This window comes from Gymnoscopelus microlampas, assembly GCF_963454915.1.
Source record: "Gymnoscopelus microlampas genome assembly, chromosome: 11".
NCBI classification, from domain to species: Eukaryota; Metazoa; Chordata; class Actinopteri; order Myctophiformes; family Myctophidae; genus Gymnoscopelus; species Gymnoscopelus microlampas.
This window is the reverse complement of record NC_139948.1, coordinates 10,370,888-10,387,284: the sequence shown is the minus strand read 5'-3', so window position 1 is coordinate 10,387,284 and position 16,397 is coordinate 10,370,888. Positions and strand designations below refer to the sequence as shown.

The following is a 16,397-nucleotide window of genomic DNA, read 5'->3' as shown; positions in this document are numbered from 1 at the left end:
ACTACAGTAGTGGTACGTGAGAGAAAGTGGAAAATAGAAGAATGTACTTTACTGTTATGTTTAATGGTAAACATAGACAAACTTTGTGTGAAACTGCCGAGCTGTAAAGCGTAAAACCTAATAAAAAAAAAAAAAAACTTGACTACCAAGTACCAACTTTTATTGAATATAAAGCTGTACTTACTGTATTTGCACATTATTTGAACATATTTGGCCGCCCAAGTGGAGCTTACTATGAAAGTCTGCTCGGCTCGTGTGTGTGTCTGTGTGTCTGTGTGCAGTGCACTGCCTGGGTGCGGCCGACAGAGGGCGCCAGAGTGCAGCTACAGTCAAAACACAAACACACACACACACACACACACAGTCCCTAAATACACAATATTTTCGAGCTGCGTTCGCTTCCAGCGTTCGCGCGTCTTACTTGTGACATCAAAACGGGACTTACTTAAATTATGTCATGGTCACATAAAATAATTCTGCTCAGGACACACTAATTGCAACTCTTTCACTCCATTCATTTATAATTTTATATTCTTCAAAAGAGGACTTGTCATTAAATGATATACAAGCTATGGTTTTCTCAAATGGGGTCTTCCTCATTTCTGATCAAAATGTAATTGGTTAAAGGCAGTACTTGGATTCAGAAATCAGGCAAAGGCTGGGGCACTGAAGCCAACAAGTTTGAGAACCACCGCTGTGCGCAATACAGCAGCAGCTAATGAGACTAATAACGGCTGTGTTATATCCAGGCGTTCCACTTCCAACGTGCAAGCATCAATAATACTATTGACCATTGTCAGCTAGCATTTGGCATGATCACACTGACACGCCATCACATTACATTCCTATGCAGAGGTGCACGGAAAGGGCTCTGCAAGGCCTGGATGTGCGCAAGCATGAACGCCTTGTGGAAGAAAAGAAAGAAAACAACGTATCTAAAAAGGTGAGTATAGATAATGACTCCTAACTCAGAGATAGTCAGAGATGACTCCTGGCTCATAGATGACTCCAGTCCTGACTCAGGGAAAGCCCACTCTGCTTTAAAATGATGATGTGCATTGTCACCTATAGATGCATTGATCGTGTGTATGATGTTGCCACGTGTCCGAGAGCCCAGGAGAGGATTTGCTTCTTAACGCCTGCCTTAAACTTCATCGTATAGGACGGTGTCGCGTTCCAAAAATAACCAAATGCCAGGAGTCAGGAGCTTGTAGAATGGCTATTTTCAGCAGGACACCAGCGTATATCAAAGTGTGAATGAGGCAAGAGGAGGATACACTGGGAAGAAAGCACTGTTGTTGCAACTACAGAACTGAACGTCACAAGGCTGCTGCCAAGACACAATTAATGACTTGTAACATAATGACTGCCCGAGGACAGGCAGTCATTATGTTCCCTATGCCGTAATTTCTCTGTTAAGAAGACAACAAACAGAAGGTAAAGGCCGACAGGAGTTTGTGTAACGTAGTAATTAAAGCGTGTGTGGAAGAATCAACTGAAGTCTTTAGCTAAGATGTGAAATAAGACAGAAAGGGCGGGGTGACTGTTATGACTCGAGTGACTCCCAAAGCAATTAACCTGCAATCCTTTTGTACCGCCTCTCTGAGTGACATGGTATCAACCGATGTCAACAATTATACTTCGAGGTCCAAAGGACGCTTGAGGTAAGATTAGAGAGTGAACAAAGAAAACGGCTAAAACAAGCCATGAAAAGTGTCGGCCAATATTATTTTGGCCCAGGTGTGAGTGAGCGCAAGAGTCGGACGATGTTCTAGGAATAAACCTCTGCTCTGTAATATTACCATGGATGGATTATGGACCGTAACAATGGGGCCTTGACTTCATGGGGTCCCTGAGGGCCATATATAACCAGACATACATTTATGTCTGGGGTCGGTATGACCTCACACCGAACAAAATGTTTTAAAAATACAAAGACAAAGGCAAAAAGGACTGTTCAAGGATATTACATATCGTCGGTGTCCAGCCGGGACCATTTTCAGTTTTTTCTTTTTTTTCATAAATCGACGCTATTGAACACCCTTCACATCTGTGTAAAAAATCTAAACATTTGAACCAATGAAAAGTATTAAAAAGCGCCTCAGACGAAAACTCCCAACTCCATTGGATCCTCAAACTGTCCGTCAAAAACAAACAACTCCCCCATCTCCTCTACACAGTGCTACAGCACAGCATTAGCAGTGCGCGGTGCGCAGTGAACGAGGAGGAACAACACGTAAACAGACTCCCCGTAGTCTGTTAAAACTATGCAGTGTACCTGTTTATCAAACAGCACTGACGCTAATGTTATGAAAACAAGTAATTATATTTCTAAAATCTATGAAGTGTTTAATGAGGAGAGCATTGTGATAAGAAGAAAGACGTTCATAGCATTTCTGTCGCGCTAGTGTTCTACTACCTCTTAGCAGAAGTTATTGTAATATTTAAAGTCCTGTTTATTGTTGTAGGCCTATATAATAAGTGTCATGAAGCATCAGGGCATGAATTCACACGTTGTTGTGATGCATTGTGAGCTTGGAGATCCATTGTTAGCTTTTGGGAATCTGTACCCTTTTGAAACCTCTCTCAGCAGCGAGTGGAGCTACTGTTGTTGTTTGGACACCTAACTCCATTTCAGCTTGATTTCTGCTCGTCTGAAACTTCTAACTCCACTCGCGCTGGGTAAAGTGTTGATTTACCCGCGATTTGGGTAAAGTGTTGATAATATAATGACACATGCAAGTATCTCACAATATATACAGTCACTATACCAACTTTGACGAGGTAGTATTGCTTTGTTTTAAAAAATATAAGGTTTTCTTCATTTTCTGAAAAACGTATATCTTGTTTTTTCGTTTCCTGAACAATGAGCGTTTTGGAGTTAGCGGTTTCTGGCTGGACAGCAGAGATATATATTAAATTTAGGTTGACCCTCAAATTGTGTGGGCATCCCCAGCCTACAGTTCCCTCCTATACTGTAGCAGTCTGACTAATAAAGCTGAGAAGTAATTTTAAGAAGAAAAAAAAACATGTTTTACATGCAAATAAATATAATGTAAATACTATATGTTATAGACTGTAAATCCGGTACGATAGAATGGTTAAAGTGTGTTTGCGTACCCACCCGCCTGCTCATTCTGGGCACCCTGGGTTCGGGTGGGGGGGGGCCCTAAAAATAATTGGCCCAGGGGCCTATCAGGGCCCTGGGGGTCTTAAACCATCCTTGCATTTTACTCCATGCATTGAGTCCCCAGTAGCTGATTGATCAGTCAACATAATTAACCAAAGATCACAGATTGATACAGTAGTACCTGTCCTATTGATTTCCTCTCCCATCTTTCCTTCTATGCTGAAACGTCCACACCAAGGTCTCTGTTCTTTTAGGGAAGATTAAGTGTAACTAAATGCAGGAATCAGAGTTATATGATTCTGGGCATATCATAATAGTTAACATTCAGCAAAAAATAGGCGAAAATTTGATGAAAGTCGCCGATCTACAGGCTCATAACACGTCGAGTTGGTAGATCACCTATCTTCAGCAAAGAGAATTGGCGTAGAGGGACAAATGGAGGGGGCCAAGCAAGGATAGACTCCTGGGGGACACCAGTCAACAAAGTATGAAAGATGAATGTGTATTTTGTTGAGCAGTCAGTATGTCACGGTGTCCTGCGTCACATTCATAAGGACGAACACAGTCGCACCTGGGAAGGACACAGTAACTATATACATGTCCTATGTCCAGACAGTTTGCTCAAGGGCACTGCGTCATCGAGGGAGGAAACTTTCCGAGACAAACTTTTCCCAGGATCTCCAACTTGGGCCGCTGGAACCAGTGACACACACAGGTGTACCGACCTAGACCCGCCCGAAGTCAAAGAGGTTTGAATGTAATGGGGTAGCGCTACCTGAAGCTTATCCTAATATCCGTGAGTGGTAGTTGTTTGGTTTCCCATACGGCAGAACCCGAGTTTGAATCTTGGCGTTGCATTGATGACATGATCTGCATTGTATAGGGCTTAGCAATATGGACAAAATATCAACAAATATCAACCCCCAATTTATTTATTTTCCAAAATAGCAAAAATAGCAGATCTATAAGCTTAAAACACATCATGATGTGACGCATTGTGAGCTTGTAGATCAGCAATTTGTTCTATCTTTGAAAAATATTGAAACCATAAAATAGGGCTTATTTGAACCCTATAGCATCTCTATTCTGTGGGGAACAAGTGGCTGACAATAGCAGATCCACAAGCTTTTGTGCTATATCACGATATTACGACAATCATTTTAACCCCTTTATATTTGGCTATTCAAAAATAGCAATAGCAAGACATTTTCAGATGGGGGTTCCGCAGCCAAATATAAATCATTTTGGCCGTGGCATGAAAAAGTTAGAGAACCACTGATCGAGTCTCACATCACGATATCAATATGACGTTGCTGTCCGGCAGAAACCAGCTAACTCCATTTAGGCGCTTTTGTATTTTTTTCCATAAATCAGGGCCATTGAGCACCCTTTACGTCTGTGTGTTGGTAAAAAAGATATTGAACCAGTGAAAAGCATTAAAAAGCGCTTCTGACAAAACCAGCTAACTCCATTGGATCCTCAAACTCTCTGCTAAACCTCCAGCCCCTTTTGACCTCCAACCTCATTGTGAGCTTGGAGGTCCATTCAGCTGTTCTTATCAATGATGAACAAAACCTCCTAACTCCACTTTTTTTCATTTTCTGAAAAATGAACATTTTGGAGTTAGCTGGTTTCTGCTGGACAGCAGAGATATATATATATGCCCAGTCCTATACCACATTTGGCTTCCCAGTGGGGCAGGGGAGGGCTGGTTTCCCACAAGGGAGACCCGGGTTTGAATCGAGGATGTCGCGCAAACATCCGTCTCCCATCTGAGCAATCCCTCAAATGCTTCAGTCACATATGACTCTCCATAATTCATAATGGTCCTTTGGCTGCAGACAGATTTGAGTCTTTTACTGTCCCCATGGTGTGATAAAGTCAGCTTCAACAAGCAACAAGATTGATCCCCGTCACTGACACTGATAGATATTCATGGAAAGAGCTACCGCTGTAGTTAAGTCATAGCAGCTTCCACCAGTTCACAATTCACACAAAACAAAAAGACATCCTTTCTGATTCCATTGGGGGAGGTGCAATCTAATTACTTTTGGATGTCTTTGCCTGCAGAATGTTAAGTTAAACAATTTCACACTTTATTAAAAAAAGGGCTGACCATAGCTTGAGTCCATAAAGCGACAAATTGATTTTGTTACCGTCAAACCGTTTTCTTCAATAAGTTGTAGCACTTCCACAGTGGAGTGTGTTTACCAATGTAATCATATCATTCCTGTTTTTATTCTGAGTGGGGGAACTGTTGAAGGTTGTCCAACTCTCTGTACATGGCCGCCTGTCTCTAGGGGAACTATTCTGTCTCTCTCTAGTTTCAACAACGCAAGCACAAATGTCCAAAGAAATCAAATTTGTGATTAGTTGATATATCCCATTCAATCTAGGAAAGCATCTTTGTCATTTTAGCTGTATATACAGCAACATAACACAGAAAACTGTTAGGATTTAGAAGGCATTTTTAGAATCGCCCTCAGGTCTAAATGGGATATTCATTGGCTGGGGTCGCAATACTATATGTAAAACTTTTTTTTTTTCCTTTTCCTGAAATTAGACAGACTTTAGACCTTTGGGAGCATGTGTGTCTGTCCAGTCAGTGCGTGGACACTCGCCAACACCGATGCCCTGTGAGAAGCAAAAATGGGCCATGCCCATACTACGTACAGTACTGCCAACCAGGTTCCGAGGGCCCATGTCGGAGTCAGACAAGCATGATGGGTGGAAGATGAAACGATCGGCGAAGAAACAACACAGCAGGCGTCCCCAACAGGGGAGCAATAATCAATTGAACTAATCAATTTAATAGACTCCAAAAATGATTCGATGTTCAATAACAGCGACAATAGCAGCTCTACAAGCTCACAACATGCCACGATGCGATGCGGTTTTCGCGATGTGACGTTATTTTAGCTATGTTTGCGCAACACTGTATGACAAAGTATAAACTAGGGCTTAAGTGGGCAATCTGACTTTTTCACGTCGATTCATTAATATAACAAATAAAATTAAAACCTGATTTTTAATTATTTAATGAATCGAAAGACTACTCAACGCTAAGAAAATAATCGATTGTGGCAGCACTAGTTGCCAGTCTTCCCCCACCAGTCACGAGAGAAGCCAACGAGGCAGAGGAGTCAGTATGCTACTACCAGTGCGGAGAACTGGGACATGCCCAGCCCTGACCCCCCTGAGTACGCAGCCCTTGCCGTTCTCCCTCTCAGGGAACACCGACTCGGATTAGCTATATCTGGACTGCGATCTTAGCCTTTATCGACACAGGATCTTCCCTCTACCTGGTCCTGCCCCACAGACCCCCATTTTATATGTCTGGGACCCCAACCTTCACTGTCAAATCCTCAGTGTTCATTTAAATCTGAGAGTGTACAAATGCAACCAAATGGATCTGTAACGGTCCGATTTGTTCCATTTGTATGCTCTCGGTTACTGACCTGTAAGGGTCCTTTTGGTTCCTATATCAATCATTTAACTGTAGACCCAGCACCCACTCAAGGACCCCTGGGGGCCCCAGACCCCATGTTGAGAACCACTGCACCAAGGAACCCTGCCTTATACTCACAAATACATCGTCCTCCACAACCACCCAGCCTTCAGTACCCGCAGCTATGGTAGCAGTTGTTCAGTGCGAGAATGTTGTGACCCACCCAGCCTGCGTCGAGCAATGTGGGCCTTAACCGGGTGGCAGGTCCAGGGTTGGGTCAAAGCTATTGTTTTAAATAGTTGTTTGCTTTGCTACTATGATCTCTGAGTTTAGAATTGTATTGCTATTTATGTTTTTTACTTTAAAGATGCAGTGCAGTGACATTTTCGGTCATTTTATTTTGAAGGTTCAGTCTGAAACGTAGTCTCAACCGACTCTAAACCAATCAGAAGGTCCCATCCCTTCAGGCTATGGGACTTGGAATCTCAATCACTTCAGCCGTGCGCAACACGGCTAGTGTTTGTTTAAAAGTGAGAGAGAGACGGCCAGTGAAGCACGTTTGCTACTACCTGGCTTATTTCTAACCTATAATGTTTTCAGATACACATTTTAGTGTGCAGATTAAGTTTAAAATGAGTAATACACCGTCTGGATGTCATCTTCAATGAGATTCAAAACGGAGTAGCTCTGTAATTAAAATCAGCTGTGTTTGAAGAACGTGCAGCTATGGGAATCAAACAGGTGCATGTAATCAAGATTCATTTATATTCATGAAGGCTGCGTTATGTCATCACGCAGCACGTTTTCGTTTACAGGAAGTAATTAAGATTGGCTTTTTAGGGACTTTAGATATAAAAATACACAAAAATGGGTTTTTTTCTTTTTTTTTTGCATCTATTGTTAGGTATGCCCATATGATGACCACGGATATGCTCTAAACGTGTGAAAAACGTATTTTTCATTTCACTACACCTTTAAGTTTTTAGATTAGGCTTTGGTGGTCTCCAAAGTGTGGTCTAGATGGTGTTGTTTTTCGTTCTTGATTGGAAAGCACTTTGGGTCAACTTCTGTTGTTTTTAAATGTGCTGTTCAAACAAAGATGACTTGACTTGACTTGAAGCCAGTCAACACTCCAAAAGGTCTGCAGTAGAAACCTTGGATAAAGACAGTTATGCTGCGTTCACATTAGTGGTGACAAAGCTGCAAAACGCGGCCAAGCAAGACCAGCTACATTGCTGCCAAGTCGCCGTTGAGGTGTTGCTCAAACCACTCTAACGTAAATGAAAAGGCTTAAATGGCACAGGGAACCGGTTAATGGCATTAATGGCTCTTCCATCTACGAAAAGAAGCAGGAATTGTGTGGAGAGAGAAGGAGAATGGAAATGGTGAAATAAAAACGTGATTGTTTGATGCTTCACAGCGCCATCGGAGGCCTGAAAAAAGTTTCAGCTCAGCTTTGATTTGTAGCATGTCTGTCGGGTGTCACTTTGAAGCTTCATGGTCACTGGCTTCAATTGAAAATGGCATGTTGCCTGTCGATTTGTCACGTTCGCGTATTATTATTCTCAGCGGGACGGCCCCGCTGTTATCGACGGCCTGCTGTGTATAGGCACCTGAAGAGATCTGACAGCTCCTAGTGCCTCGCTGCCTCCAGCCCAAGGTGCTCCGGATAGTCCATGGATCAACATTGACCAAGACCCTGCGGCGACTTCAGGACGGGCTCTGCCGTCCGAACTGCCCGAAGGCGGTGATTCTCTACCTTTTTCATTTCAATGACTCCCACTTTTGACTGTGTGTGCACACGCGGTCCCACAGACAGCCCTCAAAAAATGGGCCTGCACTTCCTTGTTTATATATATACCCCGACCAAGGAAAGGGGCGTGGCTGAGGAAAGGGGGCGCGGCTGTAAAGAAAATGGCTAGATGGTGCTATATTTCTGTAGCGCCACTAGATGGAGGCGGTGGGCCTTGTGGATCACAGGTCATGTTGCATGTCTTTAACACGTGTCATCTGTGTCATGCACAACACATGCATGGTCAAATTGGATATGTTTATATCCAATTAATTCTTGTTTAATCTCTAGGGACGGAACAGGAAAGTAAAATCCTTACTGTTCTCTGAGAGAGTACAAATTGAGAGAGTACAAATGGAACCATTGTTCACTCTCAGAGTACAGACCCAAAATGGTCCATTTGGACCCCTGGTGGTCCCCCCCACCTGACGTTGAGAAACGGTGGCCTCAAGGGATGTGTGACTTTTCTGACACAGGTGTGACCGCTGCACCAGCCAGTAGGGTCCTACCCGGCACATACACGCCCCCTTTGACAATAGCAGCAGAAACGGGCCAGTGAGTATATGACTGGGGGAGAACTTTCAGGGGCACGGATGCGTCGTTCGACCCATCTTTGGACCATGAGAGACAGAGGTATGCGCAGCGCCCTCCTTTCTGTGCCCTTGGAGTTGAGTTGGTTTGGTGCGTGGTGTGCTGCTGTGTTGCAAATATAAGCGTGTTCCTTTTTAAAAGTTGTTGTCCTATGATGACTACGCCTTTGCATCAGCAACCCACCAGCGGTTACATCAATTTATGTCTGGCAAAGGCAAAAAGGACAATGGATCTGTTCAAGGACTTGTCCCAACAACTACGTATATGAATTTACAGTAACAACCCCATTCCCTCCCACACCACCGTTCCTCATAGTAGTGTTTCTCAAACTTTTTCATGTCAAGGATCCCCCAAATGAATATGTGCCTGAAAAGATTGTGTGCCAGGGACCGCCACACAATATTTGTGTTGATAAAATGCTTTGCGACGTGTTGTGGGCCTGTAGATCGGCTATTTTCAAATCTGATACAGTATTTATTGCTAAAGTGGTTTAGCTGGGAACCCCCTGAAACCCCATCAAGGACCCCAGGCAAAACCACTGTCCTCTATTACCCTGGCACAAGATGCTAGAGGTCTCTAGCCCTGCAAGACGCAAAGCTTGGGGGGGGGGGGGATGAATCGTATTATTCATTCAGTATCTCTACTAGAGAGAGAGAAAGTGTGTGGTGGTGGGGGGGGGTGTGTGTGTGTGTGTGTGTGTGTGTGTGTGTGGGGGGGGGGGGGGGGTGTGTGTGTGGGGGGGGGGGGGGTGTGGGGGTGGGGGTGCGTGCGCGTGCGTGCGTGCGTGTGCAGATTTACTTTAGAGGAATGCTATTGAGACAATTATACGTATCTTTGACACTATAAGGGATTCTAAACGCAAATGTAATCATGTTTCATCAGAGGTGGTCTGTGCACTATGTCATTTTCTGAGGAGGCGACTTCTGCACATGTCATCAAGTCAAGATCATGTTAGCAAGCAGTTCTCACGCTAATAAAACAATAAGTAGGCCTACAGGGAAGAGAAGTTGTATAATTACAAGCAATCTGATTCAATCATCTGAAGGTGTTGCCTGTAATATTTTAAGCAATTTAATTTGATCAGGCAACTCATCATTAGGCTACTCTATTTTATTATTCTGACCACAGTACTTGTGCAACATACAAGTCCAACCCAATCAGGTATAGGTTACATTACCAGCATCATGGCCAAGTGATAAATCCTCCTTAGACTGGCTTTTAACCGGCACATTCTGATAGATAAACCTTTACTGAGCTCCGTTGGGAAATCCAGTCATAGTAGCAGCAGCAGCAGTGGCATTAAACACAGGAGAGGTACAGGACAGATAGGGTAAGGTTAGTGTGTGTTTGTCTATTTTCCTTGGGTGAGGTTTGAAGTCAGTGATACAAAAAAAAGGAGAGCTCTATATATAAACCTGCATCTGATAATGAATAAACAGCAGAGGAGAGGGCTGCATTGGGTTTCAAATGCAGGCACTGGAGCAAGCAGCCCAGCCCAGACAGAATATAGGTTATAACTCCATGAATGTTACATGGGAGCATGTCTCCCACCAACATTTTATACATAATTCAAACACCCAAATGGACACGCACGCGCGCGCGCGCACACACACGCACGCACGCACGCACGCACGCACACACACACACACACACACACACACACACACACACACACACACACACAGTAGCCTACAACCGCAGCACCACCACTATAATATCAAGGGGGGAAATCCATATGAACTCCCATCAGTCACACAAGTGATCCCACACACACAGGGTGACAGACACACCCACTCGGTCATCAGCCCACATGCTGTCCGGCCACAGAGAACCCAACAACGGAATAATGGAAACGTCTAGGGGTTTCAACGAAAATTACGCCCCACACATAATAACCGAACACTTACCTGGGTCTTAGAATATGGGATGTAGCGCGATCATATGCATGTTGTAGTTGTTTTTTAAGCAGAAAGAAAAATCCAGCACTTTCTACAGAGAGAGAGTATCAGCACCGGTAATGTTAAAGGACATGCTAATACACGGGTTTGGCGCAAATACTATACAGTCAATTTGGGCTGCTTCACTTTGCCTGTTTTAGTCTTATGTGGTCCGATGGCGCGAAGACAACGCTGTGATGTTCCGAATGCACTCCTACCACCTCTCTCTCTCTCTCTCTCTCTCTCTCTCTCTCTCTCTCTCTCTCTCTCTCTCTCTCTCTCTCTCTCTCTCTCTCTCTCTCTCTCTCTCTTCTCTCTCTCTCTCTCTCTCTCTCTCTCTCTCTCTCTCTCTCTCTCTCTCTCTCTCTCTCTCTCTCTGTGTCTCTCTCTCCCTCTATGCTATGATGGAGGGAGAGGTGGGGGTGGTGGTGGAGGAGGAGGAGGAGGAGAAGGGAGTACCTTAGTAGGAAGCTTCTCTTTCTTTTTCTTTCTCCCTCTTTTTCTCTCTCCCCACCTTGCCTGCTTCAGGCGGACTCTCTCTCTCTCTCTCTCTCTCTCTCTCTCTCTCTCTCTCTCTCTCTCTCTCTCTCTCTCTCTCTCTCTAGCTCTTTCTGCTGACGACGCACAAATCGGCAATGCGCCAGCAAGACTCCCACCACCACCACCGCCGGCTTATATTGGCGTTCCCAGACCCCAGTAGCCTACACTGCACACCACGACGGTGTCGCTTGTCCTTCTCGGCATGCGACACGTCCTATGCATTTTACGCATTGAAGACCAGTGGATCCAATATAGGACCAACATAATCAATCAGAATGAACGCAGTTACTGCGTTCATTCTGATTGATTATGTTGGTCCAATATATTGTGCCGCCTATGATACACAGACACACATCCTCAAAGGCAGCAACGAATAATGCATTGTCTTTAATTCATTGCCATTCTCGAGTCTCGCTGCATTACAAGTGCAATCATATGATATGACACGCACCCACCTCTTTTTTATATGACTGTAAGACTCACTCCTCCCCATCGCTTCGCTATGGTGTGATCTATTCCAGGACGCTTGAATAGCTGTGGCTCCATACAGTGGAGGAAAGCTGTCATTACAACCCACAGCATTAAAAGGTGGCTATCTTTCCACACACACACACACACACACACACACACACACACACACACACACACACACACACATTATTTGGCTATTTGTGTTGTTAGTTATTAGTATGAAAAAGTAGAGAGGTTAAAAAGCTATCCAATTTCAGCACCATGGATAGCGCTGTGACATATTAAAGAGAAAGCTGTCCGATTTCAGCACCATGGATAGCGCTGTGACAAGTTAAAGGAATACTTCACTAAGAAATGACTATTTCTATTGTTTACTCACTGATGTCTTTGATTCACCGAGAATTTCCTTTCGTAAAACATTCCTTAATGGTGAATGAAGAATCCAAAAATGAAGAAAAAACTTGAGGAATGGAATTAACCAGAGACCCAATTTAACAACAACAACAACAGCAGCAAAACGATGTTAAAAAAAATCATTCATAAACTTCAAAACACAGCTCATGTAGGGCTTCAAAGGGTTTTCTGCCGTAATCCGTTCAGTGCCATTTGAAAATATAACCATATAAAGAAGAAATAAAACGCAGCTCTTTGCTCGTCACGGTTTGAACCCAAAGTGTTAACATGAGCAGTGTTATGGAGTTTATGAACGGATTTTTGCTGTTGTTAAGTTGGGGGTCTCTGATTAATTCCATTCATCAGGTTTGGATTCTTCATTCACCATTAAAGAATGTTTTACCAACGAAGATTCTCTGTGAGTCAAAGACATCACCGGGTAACTAAACGATAGAAGTTAAGTCATTTCTTGGGTGAAGTATTCCTTTAAAGAGAACGCTATCAGATTTCAGCACCATGGATAGCGCTGTGACAAGTTCTAATGTATTGTGTGAACACTCAAGAAGCCAAGTCTGCATGCTGAGAAACTCAAACTGTTCTGTCTGGAATGTCAACAGCCAGTGTGTGTCGTGGCAAATTAAACCCCATTTAGAAATGCTGAAATGTACTTAATTTGTTTATTGGGTCAAATATGCACCTGGTTTCAAAAGTACAGAAACCTTGCTAATGCGGTAGTGTTGACATCAGTAGACCTGACCTGTATCTTAATTTGATGCCATATATTTCATATAGCGACCATGTGTTGTAGACCAAGGGTTTCCAAACTTTTCAGGCCGTGACCCCCCCCAAATAATCATATTTTAACTGGGGACCCCCCCCAAACAATAATGCATTGCGTTGTGATCGGCTATTTGCACAATGTTTGACCATTTTTATAGTGTAGTTTGGTGGTTACTTTTGACGTAGTAATATAATAATTAATAATAATTATAATAATTTTTAAAGACTCTTATTATTAATTATTATATATTCTTTTCATTTTAGAGGTATTAAAAAGGTCTTCAAAATACCTTGAATTGTCACATTAGAAATGTGCAGATACCCTGTAAACACTTACACTGTATGTCGGTTTGTTTACTGTCAAGTGAGAAAACAATGTTGCACATAAAGCTAATCATCTGGGGACCCCCTGGGGGTCCGAACCCCCAGTTTGGGAACCATTGTTGTAGACAACCTGATAATAATCCTTTTCCAGTAAGGCCATTAATTGTCACACAAAATGCCGTTTTCTTGTATTAATTAAATCAAAACAAAAACGTCAAGGTGTAGCAAAATACAATTTTATTCAAGCATTGCAATTTCAAACAATATACAGTAGAGTTGAACCTACCTACAGTACCTTGAACAAGAAGCAATTGACTGCTGTAGAAAACATAAGTAGGCTACTGCATATAGAACCATCTCAAACATTAAACAGAAAATAGAGAGGCAAAGAGAAGAGTCAAAAAGCCCACATGAATCACATGGTTAAAGTGAACAAGGCTGGAACAGACTGGTTAGAAAATTAAACCACCTTCTTGCATCCTTTCCATGAAATCAGGAAAAAAATGGATATTAAGTGCAATAGAATCTAACACACAATCTCCTGAAGGGAAGTGAAGAGGAAGGTGACTCATTAATTCCACATTGTCCCTGGGTGACCCTCAATCTGGGCCAGTTTCCGTTCTCCAGATTGTTTTGGCTCTCCTCCACGGTGGAAAGCCTGGTCACGCGAGGTTACCAGAATGTTTACCTCCTTCTTGTAGTTCAGCTCTTGCTCCCGAGCCTTGGCAAGACGCTGCAGCTCTGCCTCCGACACGCACACACGCACGCTGTGTGTGTGTGTGTGTGTGTGTGTGTGTGTGTGTGTGTGTGTGTGTGTGTGTGTGTGTGTGTGTGTGTGTGTGTGTGTGTGTGTGTGTGTGTGTGTGTGTGTGTGTGTGTGTCACAGCTCCACCCTTTGCCAGACTCAGCTGACAGGAAACAGGAAACGGAATCTTCCACTCCTCGCTGGGAAAACACACGGAGAGACTGACGATTAGATTCACATTCAAATCAAACTCACAACTTCCAGTGAGGGAGGACAGACTGTCTTTCCACAGCTAGAGGAGGGAATACTGACCCAGACCACGGGAACCTGCTGCTGACTCTGTCCGCTGAATGGACTTTAACAAGAACCAGGATTCAAAGTGAAAGTAAACTTCAGGGAACATTCTAGAAGAGGGAGTGTTACCACCACTGACTGGCTGATTTCCTTGAGCAGAGTGTTTGTAGTTTCACTCAGAGACAAAATGGCTTCCAATTTGTCTCACCCAGAAGAGGATTTATCCTGTCCTGTGTGTTGTGACATCTTTAAAGATCCTGTTGTCCTGTCATGTAGCCACAGCTTCTGTAAATACTGTCTGCATGAATGGTGGAGAGAGAAGGTCATAAAGGAATGTCCAGTTTGTAAGGCAAGGCATTCAGTGGATCCACCCAGAACCTGGCTCTGAAGAACGTGTGTGAGGCCTTCATACAACAGAGACATCAGAGAGCTTCAACAGGGTCTGAGGGTCTTTGCAGTCGGCATAATGAGAAACTCAAACTCTTCTGTCTGGCATGTCAACAGGCAGTGTGTCTTGTGTGTCGAGATTCTGAAAAACACTTCAACCACAGTTTCAGACCCATTGATGAAGCTGCACTGGATCACAAGAGGAAATTCCAGAAATTACTGAAGCCTTTACAGGAGAAACTGAAGGTCTTTAATAAATGTAAAACAAACTATGATCAAACAGCAGAACACATTAAGGTCCAGACCATGAACACAGAGATGCAGATGAAGGAACAGTTTAAGAAGCTTCATCAGTTTCTACAAAAGGAAGAAAATACCAGGATCAAAGCACTGAGGGAGGAGGAGGAGCAGAATAGTCATATGATGAAGGAGAAGATTGAGGGTCTGAACAGAGATATAACAACCCTTTCAGACACAATCAGAGCCATAGAGAAGGAGCTGAGAGCTGAACACATCTCATTCCTGCAGAACTACAAGACCACAATGGAAAGAGTCCAGTTCACACTGCAGGACCCACAGCCGGTCTCAGGAGCACTGATAGACGAGGCCAAACACCTGAAGAACCTCACCTTCAGAGTCTGGAACAAGATGAAGGACATTGTCTCCTACACTCCTGTCATTCTGGACCCCAACACTGCCCATCCAAAAAATATTCTGTCTGATGATCTGACCAGTGTGTGACGTGGAGAGAGACAGCAGCTTCCTGACAACCCAGAGAGGTTTGACTGGTACACCCGTGTTCTGGGTTCTGAGGGCTTTAACTCAGGGACTCACAGCTGGGATGTTGAGGTTGGAGACAATCCAGAGTGGACAGTAGGTGTGTTAGCATGGTCTTACCAGAGGAAAGGAGACAGAGGGGATCAATCTTGCAGAATAAGGTTCTCTGAAGGTAAATACAAAGCAGAATCCTCATCAGGGTCGGTCACTGTTCTCCCAGTGAAGCAGAACCTCCAAAGGATCAGAGTCCAGCTGGACTGGAATAAAGGAAAGGTGTCATTCTCTGATCCTGATACTAACACACGCATACACACCTTCACACACACTTTCACTGACACACTCTTTCCGCACTTTAACACTCCTCATAGTCTGAAGATTCTACCAGGGAAAGTCAGTGTAACTCTTGAAGAATGCAGTTAGACGTGGTGGTGGTGGTGGTGGTGATGATGATGATGATGATGATGATGATAACAAACTATATTGTCATCTTATATTGTCTAAAATCTACATGATTGTGATGTGGTCGAGGATATTCAACATGAACACGTCTCTCTTAAAGCAACAGTCTGATCTGTGATGTCATCAATACATCCAGATGATGATGATGATGTCATGTTATGGATCTTTTCTAAGGTCTAGTCAATAATAACTAATTATAAAGCTATATTCATCAAATCTAGTACCCACTGTCTATTATAATGTTATTATTATGTGTAATAATATCAGTAATAGTAATTCTAACAATAATAACATGATTATTTTATTGATTTTAATTTTAATGATAATAT

At 43.3% G+C, this 16,397-nt stretch overlaps 1 pseudogene across 1 annotated transcript; it reads left to right on the top strand.

Moving 5' to 3' along the window:
- Positions 1-14,366: 14,366 nt before the first annotated feature.
- On the top strand, positions 14,367-16,029 carry LOC311054565 (E3 ubiquitin-protein ligase TRIM39-like; annotated as a pseudogene). The gene is made up of 2 exons (XR_014602900.1): positions 14,367-14,567; positions 14,602-16,029. The product of XR_014602900.1 is annotated as an E3 ubiquitin-protein ligase TRIM39-like (transcript).
- Positions 16,030-16,397: the final 368 nt, after the last annotated feature.